Here is a 17,572-nt window from a genome sequence, read left to right as displayed (position 1 = left end):
TAACTTTTGCAATACTCCAAGTGTTTTCTGGGGGCAGAAATTGAGGAACTGAGTTGTTGGAATTTCTGGACTACGGGTGGGGCTGTGCAACACCCTATTCTCTGGTTATATAAATATACTGGGTTGACTCAGCCGAGTTCTGTGTGTGCATGTGCCTTTGAAAGTGATTCACACTGAAGGGATAGATGGGGAAGGATATTTGTGTGTGTGTGTGTTTGTGTGTGTGTGTGTGTCTGTGTGTGTACGTGCGTGTGTGAGAGAGAGAGGGAGGGAGAGAGAGAGAGACATCAAGGTAAAGCAGACACATTGTAAGGGTGGCATGGCATTGGATTTGGTCAGGAAATCGCTGACTACAGCTCCTGAATTACAGGGTGCAGGGGTCCACACCCAGTACCATACATTTTTATGTCACTTTCTTGTGGCAAAGTGTTCCGACAAACCACTCCACCTTTAAATTACCCTTCCTACCCTTCCTAATTCTCTCTCTCTCTCTCTCTCCTTCTTGCAGGATGTGGCTTGTTTGTCATTGACGACTGTGTACAGGAAATCAGGATTCTTTTCTTAATTGAACTTTTTTTTTTTTTAAACCCACTTTTATCTCAGTAAGGCACACTATCCTATGCTGTCTTAAGTCTGGCTTTGTTACATTGTGTAAACCCATGTTTATCTCAGTGAGACACACCGTCCTATGCTGTCTTAAGTCTGGCTTTGTTACATTGTGTAAACCCATGTTTATCTCAGTGAGGCACACCATCCTATGCTGTCTTAAGTCTGGCTTTGTTACATTGTGAAAGCAGAAATAGCTGAGAGACTGGACTAGCTTGCTCTGGGCTCTGGGTAGAGGAAGTCAGCGTGATGATTACTGGGTGGGTTTGGGTTCAGACTGGGAGGGGGCTGTGTGTGGCCTGGCGGGGGTTTTGAGAATCGGTTGATGGTATGAGCGACTTTGCATTCCCCGGGCTGAGAATTCCTCCGACAGACTGTGGTGCTGAGGGAAACACATGAGAATTCATCTTTAAATGAGAGGAGCTGTAACACATATGTGTGTTTATCTGCTCTCTCTCAGCAGCTTTTTGAGAATGTGCTCATACAAAATGAAGAGTTTGTATTTTAGATCCAGAGGAACTGTCACACCCTCCTGTACATTGTTTAATAAAAGTCTCTCTGACCCCATGTTCACATGTTGGAGAAAGTAGGCCTACCCCCTTTTTCGCGTGTTCGCACTGCAGTAACTTGGAATGATCATAGTTCTTAGAACGCCGTTTTGTGGGGCTTTTTCAACTCCTGCTCCTGGGTAGGTACTTTCGCAGCGCAATAGGAACCTTGTGACGTAGGTGTACGATGATTGCAACCGCCATTTTTTTTAAAATCCGTGTAAAATATAAAGTCATAGAACGTCTTAAATTTAGTTTTTGATATTCAGGTCTAAAATGTCTTAAAGTGTCTGGAATTGTACTAGGGGATGCATGTTCAGTTTTTATGTTCTATTTTATCGGAATTTTATATCCCCTAACAATGGCCATTTCCGCAATGTCCGGTATCTATTTGTACGTTAATGAGGTACAGTACACTCCGCTTCGGTAGGAGCTTGTGTGGCTGTGATCCGCATTTTAACTTAGAAGTCATTAAATTTGTACTTAAAAATGTGCAGCTATCCTGGTTAGCTGTCTAAACAACAGCTTTTAGCGTGACGTTGCTATACCCACTTCGGCCGGCTTACGTCACTTCAGCTTTCCTACTGGCGGTGCAAATGCAAACAGAAAAAAAAGCCCTAGAATGTATGTAGTTCTAGGGGGAGCACCTCATGGGGTTGTTCCTCTCGGATAAGAGCCTAGAACCGTTCAGTCCGAAAGCGCCTATGGGTGTGTCATGGGCCTGGCTGTCACTAATGATTTCTGTGTTTTGATTGAACAGATCTGCCTTTCCATTCTATTCTCTCCTATACTATGCCTGATACTGTACTCTTTTTGAAGGTCAAGTTGGGATGTCAAGTCAAGTTAATTTTGTAAGTGACACAAATGTAATGTTGTAAGTACAGTTGCCGCTGTAGCAGGTCTTTTTCAGAGTTTACTGGAGTCATGTGACACGGCCAAGCAGATATTTATGACACTACTGATAATGTGTTGTTATTTGAAAAGAAATGGTGTGTGGGAGAAGCTATGGTTTCCTGTAGGGAGGGTAAGACCTTCAGTAATAACTAGTAAAAGACAGTGCAGTGTACTGGTTTTAATGGTGATACTTGACATGCTACCCATGTATAGTCTCACTACTTTTATTGGGAAAAGATTAAATATTGTCTTAGTTTCTCTCTCTCACTCTCTCTCTGAAAGAATAGACATACTCTTACATATACGCACACAAACACACACATAGAGTTCCCTTCTTCTTTTTAGCTTCACTTAAGAGATTTCCATCAATAATAATGTTTGTTCCACTGGTTCTAGTGGTCATGGTTTATTAACTTGTTTTTTTTGGGGGGTTTTTTCCCCCACCTTATTACGGTTCCTCTGACAACAGTGGACAACAGAGCCCTTTCTTAAGTCCAAATCTTTTGATGGCTGCACACTTTCCTGATGTTATGTTCTAAAGGAACCAATAAAGGCTAGACAGGCTTTGATAAGGCTACTGAAGTGTAGTATTTCAGGTCAAGGTGAGCGATTTCCACAGCACTTCTCACCCGTAACAGAGACGTACCTGTAAGTCTGGTCTGAGAGAAACGAACCAAAAGCCTAATGTATGAAACCAGTGACTGTGAGCCATACACTCATGGAACCTCTGTGCTAATCCACTCTGACATCACCTCAGTAATCTTAACTATCAGCACCATAATGAAGGAAGAACACATTTGAAGAGAAGAAGAAATTTCCTGTAGAAAAGAGAAATAAATCAGGCAAGTCACCAGCAGGGGAAAACACAATCAATGTCACTGTGCCATCTTAAGGGGCAGAGGAACATAACATGTAATACTGAAAAATGTTTAACATTTTCTCAGTGACCTTGACTGACATCCAATTTTACAATAAAATTTCAGAAACTCACAGATATAATGAAAAAGCTAAAGGGAAGTGACTAGTGATAGATATGTAACTTCTAAGACAGTTTAAAGTACTATATAATTTGTACCACAATAAATTATTTAATTAAACCAGGCACAAGAAAAGAACAACATTAATCACTAAACTCCTCTGTTTGTTCACTTTTTTAATGTAAGAACAGACTTGCTTCTTATCTTGTGTTGCTTAAGGTGAAGTCTCGGGACAAATACTGCCATTGATGGCCCTGATGGCAGCGTGGAGGAAAATGCCTTGGCGGCATTTGAAAGAGTTTTCCCTATTTGATCCACTAGAGGACAACGTCCCTCAACAATTGCCCGTACGCTCACCATCCTCCAGTTTCTGTCTGAATGTGTACTGTTGTCCTGTTCCAGGTTTCAGTCAGGAATCCTAAAGTTTGGTTACAGGGAAATGAATTGTGTCTCAGACGCACATGGAGAAAGTTTTGGTGTTTCATGCTTTTTGCATATTCTGCAATTTGGTAAAGGGGTCCTTTGTAACGTTTACAAATGAAGTCAATATCATACATTTTTTATAGCTGATATTCTCACTACGGACTGTATGGTTATTGTCGTTAGTATTTCCAGTGATCCAGCTGTTGTACGTTGTCGGTGTTTGTTGTCTCATGAAAGCGTCTTTGTGAGCAGCAGCTGAGAATAGGCCGAACGAAGATATACAGAGGTTTATTGTGCGTTTGTAAAGCTAGCTAAACCACTCTCTGAACTGTCAAGTGAAAAGCAGACAGATCTGTTTTCCCATGCTCAGCTGTAGGCCAGTACAACTGACAGGTGACCTTCCCCTAATGGGAAAACAAATGGACCAGTCAGATGCCGACATTCCGGATTTGTCCAGGACAAAGAGGCTGTATCAGAAAACATATCGAGGTAATAACTCAAGCGGCCAGCGGTGTGTGTGTGTGGACAGGACAACCAGAAACAGCTAGAGAGGCATATGATACCTGTATGTGTATGAAATGTTGAGTTTTGTGTTAGTGTATGGAAAAACCTAATGCGAATTGTAATGAATTGAATGGAAGGTTCTTCGTAATCAGATTTTCAGTAACGAAGTACGGAGATCAGCTCATTGTGGCATCATTGCATAAATCAAGACTCAAAAGCAGATCACCCCCACAACTCAATATAACGATTTCATCCTGTTAAAATCAGTCATCTCCATCCGTCACCACAATCAATGATCTCATACCGCTATGTGTGCATCTTCTGTTTTTCATCGCTCAGAGGCACTGTGCATGTTACACTGAGTTTTCCAACGCTGCGTGTTTGTGTGTGTTGCATGGCTGTGTATTACTGCGTGAAATTAGCTCTATGGCATACGCGCTCAAAACAGATCTGCCAATTCGCACCAATGGTGCCCGCGTATCAGAAAGTACACTGTATCAGAATTACAGCATCGTAAACTAACATCAAGCGAATGACCGCTTCTCTGATTTTACAATTGCTCGAAAACAAGCCACTTCACTGTTAGAGCGGAATGCCTCAGACTGTAATTAACTGTCTCTAACAGTAGGCAGTTAACCACAATTACGACCCCAGCCTGCTCTCCAGTTTAACTGTGCAGCGCTGACCAGTCACCTGCGTAAACCTACGCTTAGTATCTTGGCTTTGACTGCTCCCCATGAGCTGTGTCCATCTGGCGCGACACTTTCATTGGAAAGGTTTTAATGACAGCAGCTTGGCCGCGGTCCGGCGTTACATCCTGACTGACAGATGGATAAATCCTGAATTTCAGTGGAATAAATAAATAAATATATATATAAATGCATAAATAAATATATAATCTGACCTCTTAAGCTAGAGTAGGCGATTTACAACGGCCGTATCCAACCATGTCTCTGAGAGAAAGTCACTGAAAGAGAGAACACACATACACACACAAACACAAACACACACATGTATCCACACAGATTTTCAGATTACAGAAGCTGTGTTCCTGAAATTCAGCACAGAGTGGACTTCAGAAATGCTTGTCATTCATTTATCATTACGATATGAACTGGTCGGTGATTTAGGGTTTTTAAAGTTTAGAACAGTATAGTGTTTTAAGCTTTATTTGAAACAAAAGCACTTGAGAAAGATCACATTTTAATTTGGGCTACAGAAAGGCAAAACCTCCAGCTCTGTCCTTGCTGCTCATGGTCTTTTCTGATGGACATTTCTCATCATCAAATCAGTCTTCGTATTTCATTCAGAATATATATCCTATTCTAAAGTGATTCACTGACAGATCCAGGATGGGCTACAGATGCTTATCAACTGAAAACCAGCAGAACGAATGTTGCGAAATTTTTAAAAATCGATGGAGTTTTAACCCAGATGTTGGTAAGCGTTGTCCTGAAATGAAACAGTCCTGTGAGATTAACTCTAATCGAATCAACTTTAATCCAATTCTCAGAGACCCCTCATGGTCCTGCAAGAGAATGATTCCATTCGTCTTTCTTACATTAAAATCATATGCAAAATTATGCACAGCTAATTGAGTTTAACATAACAGGAGACAGCCTGGAATGTCAGATGTGTCCTGTGACAAATAACAGTATCACAACACTGATTTTGTTCATTTAAAATTTTTTTCTGTCATATCAGTTTGTAACATAAAAATTTCATAACGCTTCATTCATAGTATCTGTTCAGAATTATCTAGAATGCCTCTGAATATGGCTATAAAATGGGCTATATGTTTCTGAGGTACATGGTGTTTTTAGCGGTGCCAATACAAAAAAAAAAGGGGGAATTGGAAATTCTTTGAAGTAACTGTAAAGTAATGGAAGAATTTATCTGGAGCAGATGTAAAGCCATCCGTCACCTGTTTTCATGAATAAATTAAATAGAAACTAAACTGATCTCAGCGGCTTTTGTTTCAGAGAAAATTTGTGACTAGGAGATCAAGCCTAGTTTAACTACGTATATTTATGACACGTGAATATCTGAAACAGTGACAGTCCTTGGCCCTAAATTCAGATCTTCTGTGTTGAGTTATTTATGAAGTGAGATGTGAAAGATTTAATAAGACAGAGAGAATGAGGCGCCTGGTCTCTCTTGTTAAGCATGGGCTTTATGCTCTTACTGATTCTCTGTAGCTCAACATCGTGCCTGAGATACAAAGGACTTCTTCAGAGAAAGGATCATGTTTTCTGCTCTCTCTCTCTCTCTCTCTCTCTCTCTCTCTCCATTCCCTTTTATTCTTTCTTTTATTTCAGGGTGGAGTGTGCGGAGGGGGGGGGGGTGCTCATGCTGGCAGGGGACATGCTGGTGTAATCACCCCATCAGTCACTCTGGTCACCATGGTGACAGAGGCATCCATCACGACAAAGGGTTAGGGGATGTCATGTCCTCTGGGCATCATGGAGAGAGAGAGAGAAAGACTAATGACACCCCCCCCCCCCCCCCCCCCAACATGGGTTAAGGAAGCCGTCATCTCATAGTAGCAACATACAGGACTCTATAAATTCATTCAAGTTTTCATCTGTGGCTGGAAAATGATCTTGTTAAGTTCAGTGGAAAGACTTCCTGCAAAACAACCAGTGTACTAGTCCCATGTGTAAGTGATTCTGTGGAAAACCAGTCCAAAGTCTGATCCCGAAACATCTACACTGTCAGCCTAATGCTGTTTGTAGACTTAGCTGTCTCTTCACCATCTGTCACCACCTGAATCTAGCTAACACTCTCTTTCCTCCGTACGGGAGTACGGGATGTGGGAATGTGGGATCTTTTTGCATGCATAGTTTAGAGGCAGATTGGCTAAGAAGAAGTCCAGATTTCCACAGGCTGGTTAGGAAAGGTCCAGGTTTGCTTGGGTTGGTTAGGTTAGGGTCCAGGTTTGTTCGGGTTGGTGAGATAAGGGTCCAGGTTTGTGTGGGCTGGTGATGGTCCAGGTTTGTGGGGGTTGGTGAGGGTCCAGGTTTGTGGGGGTTGGTTAAGTAAGGTCCAGGTTTGTGTGTGTTGGTTAGGGAAGGTTCAGGTTTGCGTATATTGGTTAGGTGAGGTTCAGGTATGTGTGGATTGGTTAGGTAAGGTCCAGGTTTGCGTAGGTTGGTGAAGTAAGGGTCCAGGTTTGTGTGGGTTGGTGAGGTAAGGGTCCAGGTTTGTGTGTGTTGGTGATGTAAGAGTCAGGTTTGTGTTGGCTGATGATATAAAGGTCAGGTTTGTGTAGGTTTGTAAGGGTCCAGGTTTGTGGGGGTTGGTTAGGGAAGGTACAGGTTTGTGTAGACTGGTTAGGTGAGGTCCATGTATGTGTGGATTGGTTAGGTAAGGTCCAGGTTTTTGTTGGATGGTTAGATAAGAGTCCAGGCTTGCGTAGGTTGGTGAGGTAAGGGTCCAGGTTTATGTGGCTTGGTTAGGGAAAGGTCCAGGTTTGGTCCAAAGTTTTCTTTCTGGCATGATTGGTTGACTGCAGCATGTCACTTAGAGACCACATGTGACTGACTAGCTGTGAAAGACCACCCTGCTGGTCTTGCCTGGTCAACAGTCTGACCAATCAGCATGCTGCAAAGGAATACTGAAAGAAAGACAAAGAGCTTGATGGCTGTACAAACTGATAGTGCCCAGAATGAAAGAACAAAAGATGCCGCACTTTTCTTTTAACCTCAAAATGCACTGGGATGTTTCATACTTGAGATCAGGGTATACACACAGATGCACACACACACACAAGGGAGAGAGAGAGAGAGAGAGAGTGAGTGTGAGTGAGTGTGTGAGAGAGAGAGCGAGGGCAAGATATAATCTGTGTCCATAGAAAATGGATGTACATACACAGTCCTGCACTTGAGCACTTTAATGATGGCTCTTAGAGGGCTGTAATCTTATCCACTGATCCTCTGTTATCCACACTGGTAAGGTATGACTTTAGCAACAATGCTATCTAATGCATTATCACAACCAAACTGTCTTAGCATTGCCTAGGACTCATAGATCTGCACAGCAGACTCAGTAATGTAATTTAATATGAGTTATGGTCTCATTCACACAGCCTTATATCTGCCACTCAGTTAAACATGATGTACATTAATGGATGTGTGTGTATGTTTGTGTGTGTGTGCGTGTGTGTGTGTGCATGTGCATTACACTGCAGAAACCTCCTCCTGCCAAATCAGAGTGCTGTTATCAGCATAAATCACAGACTAATCTAATGCTGAGGTTTCATTAATGCCAAATCCCCACTCACGCTCATCTCATTCATCATGCAAACACGTGTGTGTGTGTGTGTGTGTGTGTGTGTGTGACAGAGAGAAGAGCAGGGTCACCACACACTAGAGCCAAGGTGTGTGTTGTGTAGATTTGCTGTTATAGAGAAATCCAGAGAGACAGGGCATCTTGGATGCAGGCTCTTTTGACAGTGAGGTTTGAGAGAGATCTATAACTGGATTACTGCTGACTAGCTGGTGCAGTTTCCCTTTAACATCTTCACTGAAGCTTTCCCCATGCATTCATTAAAGATTCTTTCATTTCTTTAATCTGAATAGTGTTATACCTTTCAAATTCATTTGACTAGAGACAAGTGTTTAAGAGAGAATGTATTGGGTGTGGGTCTCTTGTGGGTGTAGGTGTATTAGGTCTCTCTTTCTCTCTCACTCTCTCTCTTTCTCTCTCGCTCTCTCTCTCTCTCTCTCTCTCTCATACACACATACACACACACACACACACACACACGAGTGTAGGAGTTGTCCTGGAATCATGGCAGTAATGAAATTCTGGGGCGTTGGGAGCGGGGGGTGGGGGGTAGCAGGGTGGGGGTGTCCACAGACTGATGTGTGATGACATTTATACACAGCCTTTTCTTTCCCACAAGGGCCAGACAACTAGAGCCCAAAGGGGCAAACAATTAAGGGCTTTAGGAGGACAGCCCCCCTCCCATCCTCCAAAGACCCTGTTTATTCAGTGCTCATTAATGTTTTAATGAGTGGGATTCATTGGTGTTAATGACAGCTTTATGAAGGTGTGTCAGAAACACTCCCCCATATATCCCGGGGGGGGGGGGGGGGGGGGGGGGGGGAAACAACTGCTAATGATGGCTACAGCAGGGGGCAGTTATGATGGCTACAGCAGGGGGCAGAGCCTTCTCTTACAGAGCCCCACAGTTATGGAATAGCATCCCAATTAATGTTTGAGACTCAGACACAGTCTCTATGTTTAAGTCAAGGCTGAAAACTGAAAAGTGATCCTGACTCCTCCCGCCCTGTGGACTGATCCATCCTGGTGTCATCATCTTCCATCCCCCATCAGCCTCCTGTCTACATCACCATCCCCTTTGTTCATGCCCCAATTTATTTTCAGCTGTAACTGCCCACGTGGTCGGCACCTATTGCACACCTGTCTGACCAAGGAGGGGTCTCCTCTCTCTGTGGTCCTCCTCAAGATTTCTCCCATTTTCCCATTTCCCTCTTGGGTTTTTGGGGAGTTTTTTCTTGCCCGCCATGAGGATTAAGTCAGGGGGTGCCGTCATATTTTGATTTGACTGTTGTGGCCTGTAAAGCCCCTTGAGACTGTAAACAGTGATATTGGGCTCTAAATAAACTTGAACTTGAACTTGAACTTAATGCCTGATGTTAATCAGCTTTACTGACAAATATCCATAAGGATGACAACACCTGATCGATTGCCTAAGACACAGCACCAAATTCATGAATACTGTTAACGCAAACACACAAAAATGATATAGATTTACAAATACTGCGACACAGACATACAGAACTTTAATAGCTGTGAAACAGGTTGCTGGGATACGGAACATTTTCCAAATCATCTGAAGTGTAAGTGATGATGGCTTCCTTAGCATACGTTGGAGAAATTCCCTCTCTCTCTCCCTCTCTTTCCATTTTGGCAGTGTATCAACACCAGAGTGAAACCTTTTCTTCATCAAAGGCTCTTTGTGCTGGGCACTGAGGGCTTTCTGCTGAGTCAGCAGTCGGTAACACAGACTCAAATGAAAGCATTGTGTACAGAGATTCAGAGGAATTAAAGGAGAAATGAGAGGGAAGAGATTAATGTTCATTTTATATTCATACATTACTCTCTGGTGTTGCTGTGAAGCTCTTGTTTCTGAAAACTAATTCAGTAAAATGCACAAGGTTGTGATACTGTATGAAAAATAGTTTTTTAAGATATCAAAAATATAAATCAAGGAATGTGACTGATATTCAAGCCAAGCCAACGTATCAGCATTTTTATCTGTCAAGTAAATTTCCCAATTTGTTCCATTTTCTTTAAAGCAGGACAATTCTCTCATTCCTCTTCCATTCAGATGCTTAGCTAAGATCTTTTCAGATCTTTTGACTGTTTGAATTCAGGCTAATTCTTAAAACCCAGACTTATTTTTAATTTCTGAAAACAGTGAGGTCAGGGTTCAACCCTACCTCTCCCCAGCAATACAAAATGGGCAGTGTTCCGTTCCCCAGTCCTGGTGGCCGCCTAAATAATAGCAGCTAGGCAGCACTGACAACCCCTTCTGGTGGCGATTATGTTTTTGTTTGTTTTGTTTTGGTATTTTTTTCTAACCTGTTGATTAGGTGGACCTGAAACCTGTGGGACGAGCCTATTTGTAGACCCTCCTGGCACCGTTCCTGCGAGACGCGCATGGGTGTTCTAGAGGATACCGGTCCATCCCAGCACAATGTGATGGTGTTCCCGCTTCGCTACCTCAACTCGCTTTGTTACATTCTTTGTCTACATGTTTTGAATAATAAAAACCCCTAGATTTAGACCTATTATCGTGTGCGTCTCCCCCTTTATGCTACGAGCTGGTGACCGGCCGTAACAGGCAGATTCTGTTAGTGTCGAAGATCCCCACTGAGATGACTGTGTGTGTGTGTGTGTGTGTGTGTGTGTGTGTGTGTGAGTGTGAGTGTAACTACTAGACATGTTTTGTATTTAGTCTGCATGGGGATTCTACAGAGGTGAGTTGAGTAACAGATGCTCATTGCAGGTCTGCAGGAGAGCTGGTGTGAGGGCAAAGCTAAGGACAGCTACTCTGTGTGTGTGTGTGTGTGTGTGTGTTTGTGTGTGTGTGAAGTTGAACACAGGGCTTGCATAGTTAATATTCAGTGTGTGTTATAACCTCCCCCGTCATCAGCAGCTGTACAGCTAACACAGGTAACAGGGCTCTTGAGGAGACCCTCGTTTGCATATGCAAATTAACTTGAGGTTTAATCAGGTCTTTCTGTTCATACAGGTGTCCTCGTATTGCTTATTACAAGTCCATGTGTCATTCAAAACTTTTGAGCAGAAGGCAAACTGTTAGTACTATAGCCCAATATGATTTTCAGTGAACTAATAACCTATAAAAACAGCAACAACAACAAACTACTCGCACGCTCTGCAACGGTTTCCTAGGATGTGGGAATTTTCTGAGTCATATAAAGTTCATAATGCATAATGCAAAGCCATAACAGTAAGTGGACACTACTATGGATTTTGCCCATTTAATCATATCAGTGGAAACTGTGTCATGGCACATGAAGGTTGCTAACAAAGACTTCCACTTCAGGCCATGCAGATGGGACCAGTGAGATAATTTAACGCCACCTGTGAATGGAGCAGGAGGGTCCATGTGACAAAATGCAGAGGATGACATGGACACATGTGGACACAACAATGTTGAATCCATCTAAAAAAAAAACCCCACCACCACCACAAAATAAGTAAATAAATAAAAGTGAAACAATGTTGGAGTCTTGACCAGGTCTTTTGAATGCTGTGAGGTAAAGAAAATGTAATATAAGCGTTCTGTTTGAAAACGTGTGATTTGGTCAGAACACATTCCAAATGGATGTTAGTGGGGAAAACATTCTTTTGGTCAGCACAGAGCTGCACAAAGCCACCAGTATCATGCAGGCAGCCCCCCCCCCCCCAAACCTCGCAACCCCATCCCCCAAGTGCCCCGTTCAGCAATGCTTATACATCATTTATAGATTTTATGGTTAAATCATATACATATGTTGTGTATTTCCATTTAGTATGGGATCAGCATGTGTAACTATATGCTTGAATATGCAAAAAAAAAAATGGAATCAGAGGCTCCTCCAATCAAATTGCCCGTCCCACGAAGCTATGAATGATTTATGCAATATGAGTTAATCATGGTGTTGTACCTTTGTTGATGTCTGGACAGATTTCCACACTTAGCATGTTCATTCTGTACTCCACAGCTCTGCATCAACAAAGAACACCTCTCTTCAGACCGACAGACAGAGAGAATCCCTCCTCTGTTTATGAATTAAAGACACCAAGAGCCACTGGATGGTTTGGTTTGCAGTAAAATGGGCCAACATAACAGAGCGCTTAGAGAAGACACACACGCTCCCCCTGCTGAAGGAGTGAGATGACAGAGTGAATGACAGGCCTAATGGTGCATGCAGAGAATGGATTTGAAACAAGCTTTCCTCTCTGTCCTTTACCTTTGATTAATGCTTCATTTTTCATGCTTTCATTCTTTGAGGAATAAAATAGTGAGAAACAGAGAGAGAGGGAGAGAGAGGGGGAGAGAGAAAGGTGAAAATGTCGAAGTCTCACAAAATGGTTGGAGAGCGTCTGTATGTGTGTGTGTGTGTGTGTGTGTGTGTGTGTGTGTGTGTGTGTATTAGTGTAGTGTGAGTGTGTGGGTTGAGGACAGCTGTAGTGTTCTGGCAAAAAAGCCTGACACTGAGAAATGAGACAGAAAGCAAAACCTTTGAATCAGTCATGTATAGTTACCTGACACGCTGTCACAACTGATCGCAGCTGAAAAATAGCATGAATGCTGTCTTTCATTTACATGCAAGTTTGACATTTCTTCTCTAAAGTTTCATAATCTCATAGCTGTAGGATGCATAGTTATGCCTCATCATACTGTGTGTGTGTGTGTGTGTGTGTGTGTGTGTGTGTGTGTGTGTGTGTGCATGTGTGTGTGCGTGTGTGTGTGTCTGTGTCTGTGTCTGTGAGTGTGTATGTAAATGAATTTTAAACAGTCTGAATGATGAGTGAGTGTACAGATACCAAAAAAGCTCATGCCTACATACTGACACACAAGACACTGGGGAAAGTTGGTATAAACTCAACACTTAAAATTGATACATTTGGCAAAGTGTGTTCTTAAGGTTTGATTGAGCTACAAAGTGTTTACTATACATCTCAAACACTCTAACATGTCTAACCATCAGACATCTCTAACACTCCACCACCTCTAACCATCTAACATCTCTAACCGTCTAACATCTCTAGCACTCTAACAACTCTAACCATCTAACATCTCCAACCATCTACTATGATGCAGTGTACAGTGTTCATATCTCCATTAAGTCATTCGCACTTAAAAAAAAAACATAACCTGAATTCTGTTTTAGTTTTTGAAAACAGGTGATGTCTCAGAGGTTTTGTACAAAGGAGTGTAAATCAGTAAAGTTTTATACATGGTATCATACAATTCTACTGTAATGTTAAAAATCATAATAAACTGTTAATCAAACTGCCCTAAAAATAACCCAAAGAACACTCACTCACTCATTCATTATCTTAGCCGCTTATCCTAATTACGGTCATGAGGGGTGATGGAGCCTGTCCGAGCATTCATTGGTAGAAAGGAGGGGAAACACCCTGGACAGGTTGCCAGTCCATCGCAACCAAAAGAACAGCAACAGAAAAACTCTATTTGTGTAATGTGTCATTGTTAAGGACACACTCACTGCGAAAACAAAGCTGCAAATTCTCATAACCATTTGGGAATATTGAATATTTGGTGTTTGGAAATAAGGATTCAGTATTCTCGTACACACATATGCGCGCACAAACACATGCACGCACACACACACACACATACACACACACACACACACACACACACAAACACACACACACTCATGCACAGGCAGATTCATTTTGAGATCACCTTTGCCCAGTCAGCTTTATTTTTGAACACATGTATTGATTTTTGTTTAGTGTCATCACATTTTCAATGGGTGTTGCTTTGGACGTGAGTGTTCAGTCTTAACCTAGATCATCCACAGCTTTGATGGGAAACCCTAAGACTTTGACCTTAAAGTCACCAAAATGGATCAGAAAATAAACCTTAGGGCTTACAGGTATTGATATGTTTCCTCACACACATAGATCTTATCACACCACTCTGTCTGCTCCACTTTTAAGGTTTTCTAAGGTTTTCATCCAAGTGTCTGAGTCAATGCTCCAGTTTCACAATGATCATCAACCCCAAGAGTTTGTCAGAACAAAGACAATTCAACAATTAATTTCTCGACCTGGAAAGACTTCTTTTTTAAGTTTACTTTGAGAAACACAAAAAAAAAAATCATCAAAATAATTGACAAGAAGTGAGTTTCCAACTCATGCCATGAGCACTGGAGATGTGCATTCACTCACCATCATTAGAGCAAATCCCAAAAGCTTTAGAACCTTCATTCCAAACAGCCCGTCTTTCAAATAATTTCTGAGTTATGAAAAAGGTTCTGTGTAATTTCAGCTGTACTGAGTTCTCTGTTGTGCCCTAACATTCTCCCTCCCACTCTGATAGAACCTGGCACATAGTCTCTCTCTCTCTCTTCCGGTCACTGAGGAGAAGAGATGGGTGGTTTTAAATGGAGGCATTATTTTTCTTTTCTTTTCCTTTCTTTTCTTTTCTTTTCTTTTTTCTGCCAACACCACCTCACCCTGTTACTAACTCTATGGCCTCAGCATGTTTCCTTTCTCTTCATCTGCCTGCTTTACACACACACACACGCACACGCACACGCACGCACACTCACACGTGCACGCGCATGCGCACATGCACATGCACACGCACACACACACACACTCACACACACACACTCACACATACACGCACGCACGCGCGCGCACACACACACACACACACACACACACACACATACACACACGCACACACACACACACACACAAACACACACACACACTCATACACACACACACACACACGTGTGTACTCACACGCGCGCACACACTCACACGTGCAAGCACACGCACACGCACATACACACACACACACACACATACACACACGCACACATACATACACACACACACACACACACACACATACACACACGCACACACACACACACACATATACACACACGCACACATACGCACATGCACACATACGCGTGCACACACACACACACACACACACACACACACACACACACGTGCATTTACTGCTTTTACAGTACTGAGCACTAATGTCCTACAGCAGTTCAGTGTACAAAATATATGTACCAATGGGAATCAGTGCTGCAGGCACTACACGCACACACACACACACACGCACGCACGCACGCACACACATCCAGTGTATACACACTCATCTCTGTGCCCAGTGACCACTTCAGTAACACTCCTTGCTCTTTCAAATAACATTGATGTATTTCCCTATCAGCGAATTTACTGTAGTATTGGTTACTGGTTTTGTTTTCTAAGGCTCAAGCTCAATCTGGGTTTGTCTGTTTTTGTCTGTCTTCATCTGCAATGACTTTTGAAATGTTTTTAGAGAGAGAGAGCGAGAGAGAGAGATAGAAAGAGAGAGAGATGGAAAGATTCACTTGTCAAATCTGTCTGGAATCCAGTTTCCTGTTGAGTAAGACCTAAATTTCCAAATTCTTAAATCCCTGGCTAATTTTAAATGAATTCATGTTACACTAATTTCACATTTTAATTTATTGCCATACAGTGGGAGTGTGACTTCTTTTTACCAACGACAAACAAAAGGCACATGTTTGACTCCTTTAGTTCTTAGAAGTATTTCTCTGCTCTGAAGGTCAGACGACATGGAAAAGTAACCACGTGCACACACATGCGCACACACACACACACACACACACACACATACACACACACACATGCATACACGCATGCACACGCACACACACGCGCGCACACACACACACGCACACACTCGTTGAACTTTGGAAATGTCAGACTTGCTGCTGCAGTGGTCTCTTGCTGACCTGTAACAATACTATACGTCTGTGATTAGCTGCAGACTTCAGACACATGCTAAGAAACATGATGATGAAAAAGGGTAAAGCAAATTATTACAGTATTTCTGAGATTACAAGGAATTTAAAACCCCCACTACCTGTATTTCAAAGATTTGAATGTTTAAACATCTTTACAAACCTTTTCAAATCAACATTACAATCCAGTGAAATCAAAGGAAGGGTCTAAGCTGATTTAATTGGATCATATATAATATTCATGATTGATTTTTAATATAATACTCATAGTCACACTCAGCCTGTTTCCGTATTTCAATATTACTGACCAGTTTGAGGCCAAAAAATGCACCATTTCTCTCCAACCACCACCAACCAACCTCACCACCAACCAACACTGCTGAAATTCTTAATTTATGTCATTAAAACCCAACACTGGACACATACAAAACAGCCTCTCATCACTCATATGCGCACAGATTAATCAGACCATAGAGTTGTTCAGTTGAAAAATTGCATTGGAGTTGTAGTTGAAAATGCACTCTGTCATCCTGCTTTATTTTTATTTGTGATGACACATCAATATTTTTTTTCTTCTTTATCACACACTATGAACAGAGGGAAGAGAACCAGAGAAGAGCAGAGAAAGGCAACAGTTTGGAAAATTGAAAGATATTTCCAGTTCAAAGTTCCTGCCTTCTCAAAGAGCCCTTTATTCCCCTTTCAGACCTCATCCATCTCAAATTTCGGAAAGGTCTGAGGTGCAGGGGGTCACAGGAAATCAGGGTACAGTTCTCTATCTGAATTTTTCACCCTCATGTGAAAACAGTGACAGTTGGTTTTCTTTCCTCAGAAAGTAGAGTTTGTGTCTCAAATGTGGGTGTGGAAGTGGGAAAGAAAGACATCAGCTGGTCCCAGAATGCCGTCTTTCATCCTGAGTGCCTCAGGTTTTGAGTATCACTTGCACACGGACCTGTATTTCACATGAAAAGCAATGTCAGACCAATCAGAGGCATTCTTTAGATGTTCAAGAATACCTTTAGTGACCTTGGGACTATCAACGATAAAAAAAATGCAATTTTCTATTGAGTGTCTTTCTTGAGAAATGAGTTTAACTCACTCTCTCACTCATTATCTAAGCCGCTTATCCTGATTAGGGTCGCGGGGGGTGCTGGAGCCTATCCCAGCGCTCATAGGGCGAAAGGCAGGGAAACACCCTGGACAGGTCGCCAGTCCATCACAGGGCAGACACACAGACAAACACACTCACACACACATTCATACCTAGGGGCAATTTAGTGTCTCCAATTCACCTAACCTGCATGTCTTTGGACTGTGGGAGGAAACCGGAGCTCCTGGAGGAAACCCATGCAGACTTGGGGAGAACATGCAAACTTCACACAGAAAGGATCCCGGCCGCCTGGCCGGGAATCGAACCCAAGACCTTCTTGTTGTGAGACGACAGCGCCCATGAGTTTAACTGTTGTAATAAAATTTTATACATCAAAATTCTGTGAATAACATACTGTATATATAATTTCTTTGACAGTATACATTTATGTTGTTA

Source organism: Chanos chanos, chromosome 1 (genome assembly GCF_902362185.1).
Source record: "Chanos chanos chromosome 1, fChaCha1.1, whole genome shotgun sequence".
In the NCBI taxonomy this organism is placed as follows: Eukaryota; Metazoa; Chordata; class Actinopteri; order Gonorynchiformes; family Chanidae; genus Chanos; species Chanos chanos.
Note: the sequence above shows the minus strand (reverse complement) of the source record.